The sequence below is a fragment of the Ursus arctos genome, unplaced genomic scaffold (genome assembly GCF_023065955.2).
Source record: "Ursus arctos isolate Adak ecotype North America unplaced genomic scaffold, UrsArc2.0 scaffold_14, whole genome shotgun sequence".
NCBI classification, from domain to species: domain Eukaryota; kingdom Metazoa; phylum Chordata; class Mammalia; order Carnivora; family Ursidae; genus Ursus; species Ursus arctos.
Window position 1 is genome coordinate 67,257,790 of NW_026622808.1, and position 9,244 is coordinate 67,267,033.

The following is a 9,244-nucleotide window of genomic DNA, read 5'->3' on the forward strand; positions in this document are numbered from 1 at the left end:
ATGGGCCTTTGTGACATTACTGTTCCTCCACTGTGTATGTCTGAAATATTTTATCATACTTTTCTTAGAAGAAATGAAAAAGAATCAACCCGTGTTGTTCACCCAACCGCAGGCAAGGCTTTTCAAATCCTCAGGATGCCCTTCAGGAGCCTCATTGTGCGACACTCATTAAAACTTGAGGGGAACAGCAAGACCAGCGAAGGGAGAGCAGGAAGAAGAGACAGCCTGGGGAAACACTGGCTCAGCCGGCCACCTGCCCCTCAGGCCTTCCCAGGCTCTGGGGATGAGCGGGCCCCTGATGCGCTCCACCGTTAAGGGTCTGGAATGGCCCCAATTTCAAAGAGTTTGGCCTGTTTTTCTGTTGAAGAGCGGTTTCCACCTTGGGAGGCCGAGGGTCGCAGCAGGCTCTGTCAGTGCCCCCCGTGAGGCCCCTGGGCCGTCCATCTGGCAGGGCCTGAGGCCTTTTTCTAGCTGTTGGACAGGCTGGCAAAGCGTTGCCCCAGGGAGCGGCCCCCACCACTGGCTGGAGAGACGCAGGGTGAACACATGCCAGCTCCCTCGGCCCTCGGCTGGGACCACTCTGAGCTCCGATCCTCCCGGAGCCTCAGCCGGGCTCCACGGCATTCCGCCCCAGTTGCCCACAGTAGGGTCCACCCCTGACGCTCGCTTCAGCGGCCGCCTCGACCTCGCCGACTCACCCCGACACTCTCTCAGCGGCGCACCCGGGATCGCCTCCCAAGGAAAACGCTCGCACCTGGACGAGGTCTCGGGGTTTGCCCCCGAGGGAGCCCGAACGAAGGCAAATAGTTTCAAAAAGCCCCAGAAGGGGCTTCCGAGTCCTTCTCCCTCTGCCCCCCAAAACTGAGAACCCCTTCAGCAAACCATCCGCCAGTCCTGGAAATTCTGCCTGCGCAGGATTAACTCCCAGCAATTCCACGTGCCAATCGTGCTACCGCGGATAATCGACTTACAGCAGCATTTGAGCCTCTCTGTTTCCTCGCCTGTCAAGGAGGCGGCATTGTGAGGATTCCACAAGAGACCCGCGGAATCTCACCCTGTATGGACACGGACCCCGAGCAAAAACTCAATTTAGGATTTAAAAATGTCAGGAAGCATTACCTTAATATACATGTCACAAAACTTTTTGTCAGACCCTGTTCTGATTTATTAGCTATGTAGGTCACAGAGCAAGGTAATGCCCCAAATGTACAATTTAATGGCCATTTATCAAGCTCCTTTTCCCTTAGGCTGGAATGGTGTTCTGGAATTATAAATTAGAAAGACCCTCTTTCCCTACTAGCTGGAGGACAGAGATATAAACAAAATAATACAATGTGAAAAGTGCTCTAAGAGACGTCTAAGGTGGGCACTTACGGGTTTGGGCTGCCTGGCCCCCACTTGGCCTCTGGTTCCAGAGCTCTGATTGCCCTCCAGAAGCCGCCGCTCCCTATTCTAGTATCTCTAGCTCCGGGGGTGGCCATGTGACTCAGGCTGGGCCAATGAGAGCTCTTGATCTCCTGGCCACAGTGATTGGTTCAAAGATCAGCATGTGACCAAGCCGAACCAATGAGACTCGATTCTGGCTTTTGCAGGGCTCCCGGGAGAGTGAAGTCTTTCCCTGAACTTAAAGCTAGGAGGGTCTGGTGTGGGGCTTTTAGGGGTCTCTGGGGAGGCTGGGTGTGAGAGAAGCCCACACAAAGGAAGCCAATCCACAGCTAGAATCAGGGTCCCAGTGGCACAGTGTAACCCTTTGTCTCAGCTGTGTCTGAATCCAGCTCTACCACTTGGACGTTGCCATTACACAAACCAATGAATCCTCCCCCTGGCTTTTTCCGAAGCCACCTGCTACCAAGAGTCACGCCCTGTGTCAGGTCTGTGCAAGACACGAAGGAGGCTCGGGGAAGAGGTCAGCCAGGGCATGAGAGGGTCTGGAAGGCTTCTAAAGAAAGAGTCCTGTGATTTAGGTTTTGAGGGATAAATTGAAGCTTGTTCTTTGATGATCAAGGCAGGGAAGGGCATTTGAGACAGAGAAAGTAACATGGCAGTGGCATAGAAGTGGGACCTGGGAGGCCTTCAGGGAGGCTAGAGTGTGGGACAGAAGAAAATGAGGCAGGGAAGTTAAAGTGGTCAGATTATTGACTGTTGAGCACCAGGCTATGAGGGGGCGCTTTTCCGCTGCGGGGTGCTGGGGAGAGGAGCAGATGCTCTGTGTGGTAGGCAGAAGGGAGAAGATCAGCCCTCACTAGAGCTGTGGAGACAATGCACATCACGTGTTCAAAGTACCCCCCTCCCAAGCAGACACCTTAAGGGTTTAATAGGCTATGATTTCAGCTGGGAACACAGCCAGTGGACAGGGGCAAGGCTGAGGTCTGAAATCATCTGCCCCACCTCCGCAGCCAAGATTAATGAAATGCGTGAGTAGCGTTCACATGGCCGGGGGGCGGGCATGACAGAAGGAAGGGGAACAGGAGATGTGGGTGGCAGCTTCGGTGTCTGCTCCCACCCTGAGAAGTTCCATTCTGGCCCCGGTAAGACAGAGCCCTGAAGTTACTGGGCCACCCTCCTTAGAAGGTACCAGGGCCTACCCTCCTTAGAGCCTTCCTCTGGAGCAGGCTTCTCAGCAATCTCACCCCTACCTCAGTGACTTCTCAAACCCACACGGTCCTCCCAGTGACATTTTAGCAGTGCTTAGACAGGGGTGCCTTGGACACCTCTTACTGTCAATGGGAGACCCCATAAGAACCAGAACTTATGAACTGGAGCAGAAAGGCTGAGTGGGTTGCCCAAAGCCACACAGCCTGGAGTTGATCCCAGCTCCGTGTGTTGCAGTGTGTGGTCCAGAGCCAGCATTGGCATCATCTGTGAGCTTATTAAAAATCCCTGGCCCTGCCTCTGACCTACTGAGTCAGAATCTGCATTTTAACAAATCCCTAGGTGATTTGTCGGTACATCAGAGTTTGAAAAGTGCTGGGCTACACACTGCATGGAACTAGCCAAACAAAAAGAAGAAAAATACCCACTAACTTTGGTTGGGTGGAAATGAGGCAATTACAAAGAGGGTTTTTTTTTTTTCTCTTCTGCATATCCCAAAATGTGAGTATATTACTTTCATAACAAAAAAAACCCCAAAACCCAACACTTAAAAATTAAGAAAATCTGAAACACAAAATTACACAATGTTATAAAACTGTTAAATTAAGAAATGGTTATTTGCATTTGAAACAGGCCCCATTTTCGGTCTGTTATTACTTTTTGTGTTAATTCCCCCCTCCCTTTAAAAAAACAAAAAATACTTCGACCTCCAAAGCCAGAAGCAGAGGTGCTTCAAAGGCAGGCTTGGGCCTTGCCCTCTTGGGAATGGCCAGTGCAGGGAAGGGCATCTTTCTGTCTGCAGAAGGAGCTCATTGTTATAATGTAGGTAGGTCTTATCAAAAGTGAATAGAGATGAGCATGTCTGTCTCTGTTGAAATGAAAGACAATGAGTTATTGAAGCATTAGGTGTGATTTGTGATTTGCCTCTTCCCCACGATGATCTCGCTTCGTGAATGCCCTTTCTGCACACGAGATGAGAGCCCTCCCCTTTCCTGAATATCTCAAGGTTTTCAAGGCCCAAAACAGCTGATTTCAGACTTGGCCTCTTTGCCTAGTTTACTCTTACTCATCCTTCAGCACTCAGCGTGAATGTCGCTTCTCAGGGAAGGCTTCCAAGACCCTTTGGTCCTGTACTAGGCAGAGCTCTCGATTGCAAGTAGTGGAAAAACAAACTTAAACTGACTTAAGCCAAAAACGGTGACTGTTGGTTCAGATAACAGAAAAGCCTAGGGATAATGGCTTCAGATAGAGCTGGACCTCAAGTCTCAAATGACACCTCTGGGAAGCTGCCTAATGACAAATCTCTTAACTTTCTTCTGTGAGACTCCATGCTTAGGTAGGTCTGCCCCTTGCAGACCCAGATTTTTTATCTTTCTGGTTTAGAAACCCCAATGCAGAGAGAACTTACTTTCCCTAATTGTCCTTACAAAAGTCCCAGAGTTGAATCTCATTGGCCAGACTTAGGTCACATGCAAATCTTTGACCAATCACTGAAGTGGTCAGGAAGTAGAATGCTCTGATTGGCCAGGGTCATTGCCTTCCCTCAGCTCATCCCCACCTGAATCTCATGGGCTGATGAGAGAAATATGGGTTCTCAAATGAGAACTGGAAAAATGAAGGCATGAGGCTGGGTGGGCAATAGCAACAGCAGTTTACAACGGATGTCCTATTACACATTTTCGTAGTACCCTGCAATTTGCCTTAGCAACATTTGCTAGATTTAAAAAACTACACATTAATTTGAGTGGTTACTTGATCAATGTCTGTCTCCATAACTAGACTGAAACTCTAAGGGCAAGGATTCTGCACGCTCGCGTAAAATGGTATTCACAATGACGGACATGTGGCAGGTGTTCATCAAATATTTATTGAACAAATGGACTCTCTCTAACTGCTTTAATGACAGCTATGTTTACTCACATTTGCCAGAGGTGATTCTGGAATGCCAGCAATCAGGGTCCCCATTTTAAATCAGATTTGGCTATTGACACAGCCAGAACCTCTGTTCTAGCTGTGCTCTGGGATAATCTGTGCCATGGAAATGCTGTTCTGAAGACTTGGGGACATCTGCCATGCGGCCAATGGCAACTAGAGACTGTTGCTAGATAGTACAGCCCTGGGGTGGGTTGGCAGCAGACAGGATGGGGATAGAGGGGGGAAATTTTAAATTCTGCTGCATTTAGCACCTGACATCTGAAAGTGGACTATCTCAAGCCTCACAGCCTCCTCGTGTGGTAATATAATTATATCCACTTATTTCAAGGGAGAGACTGAGGTTCAGAATAGCCCACAAGACCTGCCAGCTCACACCCAACAGACCAGTACTTAAATCTGAGTCTTCCAGACGTTAGCTCTGCCATTGGCTTTCTGCATGAACTTTGGCAAGTCTGTCTACCTCTGGGAGTCTCACTCTCCTCTTCTGTAAAATAGGCATGGTTATCCTCACCTGGAGGCAGTGGTGCGAGGTAATATGAACCCTTGTACAGTACGTGGAAGTCCTGGGCAAGTAGTGGGCATTGCCTTCCTCTCCCTTTAGAGGTCGCTCTAGCTAAGTTGAATATTCCAAGTGCTTCCCTAGCTGTAACTGAAGAAGAGACATGAGCTAATGGAAGAAGACCACGGGACGGGGGGTGGGGGGTCTTCTTTGGATTTATCAAGACAATGAAATTCACACCTGACTATGGGACATGCTTATCACTCAGGGCACAGTCCAAGAAATAGCTTGTCTAAGGGTAGCTCCAGGACTTTCCTAACCCTAGGAGTCTCTACAGCAGTCCAAGAGCTAGTCATGTTTGGTTCCCAGGTGACAACTTAGGCAAAGGAAATGAGATGTACATTGGGCAGGTGTGGGCCTCAAGACTCATGCCATACCAGCCAATGTCTCTTGTAACAACAGCTCCTTATACAAAGCTTCCAGATTGCCTGAAAGGACACACCCTGTTCTAGGAGTCTTTGTACGGAAGGAAGCTCAACATTATGGCATCCCCACCAGGCACTTATAATTCAACCGTGGTCCTTCTAGTCTACATGTAATCCACTGGTCAAGAGCCATTTTTAACATAAGCAATGTTGCCTGGCAACACAGCCAACATTCCACCTTTTTTCTGGTTTCTAAGGTTAACAGAGCTAGTACATTAACCCAAGGTCAAATCCGTTCTTAAGAGAAGGAAAGAATTTTGTTAACATTTTATCCACAAATATTTACTGATGTTTTCCCCCATTCATGTGAACACACACGCACACACACACACCCCTGCCCTATACCTGAATCCTTTGTCCTCTCCCCATCTTCCAGCGCCATTCATTCAATTTTTAAAGTCTAGACTTCGGGGTTTCAAATGCCAAGAATTTCAGAAGTTGAGACTTCTGAGTTTCAAATGCCAGGAACTCTAAATTCCAAGGCCAAGATTGTTTCAAATGCCCATTTTGATTTTTCTGAGTCTGGCCTTTTGGGTTTCAAAAAATTGAAACCCTGAGTCAGAGCACAGGTTCATGTTCTAATCAATAGGTTTGGGAAGAACAGTTGAAGAGCCAGGTGACTTGGGCCTCAGAATCCTGAACGGTTTTCTGAATTGAGGAAGAGGGGAGGTGAGCCCATGATGAGGGATGAGGTCAGCAGGGTCCACACAAGGGGCCTAAGGATGAGGGGGTGGCTGTCCTCACTGGTACCCTATGAGGACCCTTGCTTGAGAGAGCAGCAGGAAGGACACTGTCTGAGCCCTGAGGCATCTGTCGGCTCTGTCTGACTTACCTGGGTACACAGCCCACTACTTGCCCACTCTATCTGAGGTGGCGAAAGTGCCTGAGGCCTGGAAAGCTGCTCGTGGCCTGAAGGGAAGCCGGTGACCTTGCACTTGGGTGTTTCTGAGCAGAGCCCACCTGTGGTCTCCCTGTCAGGGGGAGCAGTGGGGAAACCCAGCCCCCCTCCCCTGGAAGTCCACACCCCACAAAGATGAGAGCAGATGAAGCCCGCTGCTATTGCATGAGGGAGGGGGATGGGAGGTCATAGTGAGGAACACAATTTTTCTGTGTGACAGGAGCAAGGTCGTTGATTCAGTCAACAAATTGTCTTACTGCTCTGAGCCCGGGTTCTGGAGCCAAACTTCCTGGGACTGCTCCTTCCTGAGCGGGGTAATTCATCTCTTCGTGCTCAGTTTCCTCACCTATAAAACAAGGGACAAAACAATACCCACTTCCTGGGGTCAATGTTGAAGTCTGAAAGAATTAGGACATGCAAAGAATTCACCAACGTGCCAGGCAGCTAGGAACGACCCCACAAATGTTAAGTGCTATTCTCACTCCACGTCAGACGTTTCTCGATGCACCAGGGGCGCAGGAGTGAACAAAGAATCAGCTTCATGGAGCTTATGTTCTAGTGAGGAGATGGAGGATACCAGATGCAAAACCAGTATCTTTCTTTGAAAGAAAGATAAAGCTCAGATGCCTCTTTTTCTCTCTGAGTGCTGGTCCTCTGGGTAAATGATGACTCCCACACAATCGTGTCTCAGCACGGGCCTGGCACCCAGTCAGTGCTCACTGAGAGGGACTCTGTTCCCCTCTGCTGGCTCTCTTCTCTGCTGCCCGGGGGACTGGCCATGATCGTGACCACCACCCCTTCCTTGGTGGAGAACCCTGGAGCACCCAGAGAATCAGTAGAATCCCAGATACAAAGGGAATTCCCAGAAGCTCTGTTCCCACCAACCAGATGTCCCCACGCCTTTCTCAAACAGATTAGTGTCCTAGCAACTGGAAAAGGGGGGATGCGGTCTGTTTCTCTCCAGGAACAGAATGGACAAAAGACATTTGTTTAAGTTCAACCTTCTGGGAAAGTCCCATAGCACAGAAAGCATTTAGCAAAGAGAGCATTCGGTTCAAGACGATCCCCTTCGTCACCGTCACCAGGTCACTGTCCTGCTTGGAGAGCTCTCAGTGACTCCCTGCGGTCGGAGCAAATAGAATGGGACATTTGATCTCCACCAGACCTGTGCTCTTGCTAGCCTCCTGGACACTCTCTTCCTTGTCTAGATTGAGGGGACCCTGGGTACCCAGAAACCTGGGGGTCCTCCTTGACCTCTCCCCAACCCTCACTCTCACATACAAACCGTCAGCACCTTCTGTTGGCTCTCCCTCCAGTGCACTCCCATCTGTTTCCTTCTGTATCAGCTGCCTAGTATGATACTGCTGTGTAACAAACAGCCATGGACCTTAGTGTCTACAATAAACATTCTGTGTCTAGGATAAGCTGGGAATGGGCTAGGCAGTTCTGCTAACCTTAGCTGGGCGCACTCATGTGTCTGGAGGTTGCTGGGTGGCTGGGGGTGGGGGGTTGGCCCTGGCCTGGGGCAACTCCGTACGTCTCTCATCCTCCACCAGGCCGGCCCAGTGGATGGTGACGGCAGAGGCACAGGACTAGCAAAACCCAAGTACATGGGCCTGTTCTAGCCTCTGCTGGTGCCACATCTGCTGACATCCCATCGGTCCGAGCAAGTCACGTGGCCAAACCCTGCACGCAGGAGCAGGCTGCCACAAAAGGTGAGACTACAGGAGGGGTGAAGAATTAGGACCAGACGGGGCTGACCCCCCACCGTCTCTGTGTCCTTAATGCCACTGCTTTGCCCCAGGCCACTAGCTCAGTTCTAGACCCCAACTCAGACCCCAACTGCCACCCCACTTTCATCCCTCTTGAAGTCTACTCCCTTGCAGAATGGACCCCACCTAGAATCCCAAAGGAACTTGTAGAAATATAAATCTGACCATGTCTCTCCCCTGCTTAAAACCCCTCTGTGGTTTCCTGTTGCCCTTAGAGTGAAATCCACATGCCTCACGGGGCATCCAGAGCCTGTGGGATAAGGCTTTGCCATTTTTTCTGGCCTCATTGCTGACCGCCATCTCTTGTCCCCTGATCTTCCTGCTGCGGGGGTCGTCACTCAGTGCTCCATGTGTCTCATGACGGCCTTCTCCTCACCACTCAAATCTTAGCTTAAATGCTAGCCCTTCATCGTCTCCCCAATTTATGTTCTCATCACTCATTGTATCTCATACATAGTTTAACTTTTCTCCCATTTTCTTCTGCCCTTCCTGCTAGAATGTAAACTCTACAAGGGCAAGGACAATGTCCCTCTTGTTGACTTTTTATGCCCTGAGCCAACACATAGTAGATGGCGGCTATGGACTAAATTGCGCACACCCCCCCATTCTTAAGTTGAAGCCCTAAGCCCAATGCAATGGTATTTGGAGGTGGGGACTTGGGGAGGTAATTAGGGTTGGATGAGGTCATGAGGATAGGTCCGCATGAGGAGAAGAGGTAGGACCCCAGAGCACTCTCTCTCCATGGGAGCCACGAAGGATGGCCATTAAGGGGAGAGGCCCTCGAGGATGCAGTGAGAAGGTAGCCATCTGCACCCCAGTAAGAGAGCCCTCATCAGACACTGACCCTGGTGGCGCTTTCATCTTGGGCTTCCGGTCTCCAGAACTGTGGCATTCTGTTGTGGCAGCCCTGGCTGACAAAGATAATAATCACAGTGGATGAAGGACCAAAGTAATATTTTTTTATTCCAGTGCTCAAGGCTCTTAATATCCTGTTCCTGCAAAGGCCTGAGGAAGAGGGTGGGAGAGGGGTGGGGAGCAGCTGGGGTCTGGCATCAGGCCTGTC